This window comes from Juglans regia, unplaced genomic scaffold (assembly GCF_001411555.2).
Source record: "Juglans regia cultivar Chandler unplaced genomic scaffold, Walnut 2.0 Scaffold_5514, whole genome shotgun sequence".
Lineage (NCBI taxonomy): Eukaryota > Viridiplantae > Streptophyta > Magnoliopsida > Fagales > Juglandaceae > Juglans > Juglans regia.
Genome location: NW_023360373.1, coordinates 1 through 208, shown reverse-complemented (window position 1 = coordinate 208; position 208 = coordinate 1). Strand labels below are relative to the sequence as shown.

Below are 208 nucleotides of genomic sequence, written 5' to 3'. Positions count from 1 at the left end.
GGATCAGATCTCCGTTTGGATTGGGATCGGAAGGACGCTAGTATGTCGCTCAAGGATTATATGAATTTTAAGTAATTAGTTTGATGGGTGCGATCATACCAGCATTAATGCACCGGATCCCATCAGAACTCCGCAGTTAAGCGTGCTTGGGCGAGAGTAGTACTAGGATGGGTGACCTCCTGGGAAGTCCTCGTGTTGCACCCCTCGT

The 208-nt window shown here is 49.0% G+C and overlaps 1 non-coding gene across 1 annotated transcript; it reads left to right on the top strand.

The window, feature by feature from the left end:
• Window positions 1-85: 85 nt before the first annotated feature.
• LOC118345884 lies at window positions 86-204 on the top strand. The gene has a single exon (XR_004799333.1). It is a non-coding gene; the product is annotated as a 5S ribosomal RNA (ribosomal RNA).
• The last annotated feature ends 4 nt before the right edge of the window (window positions 205-208 follow it).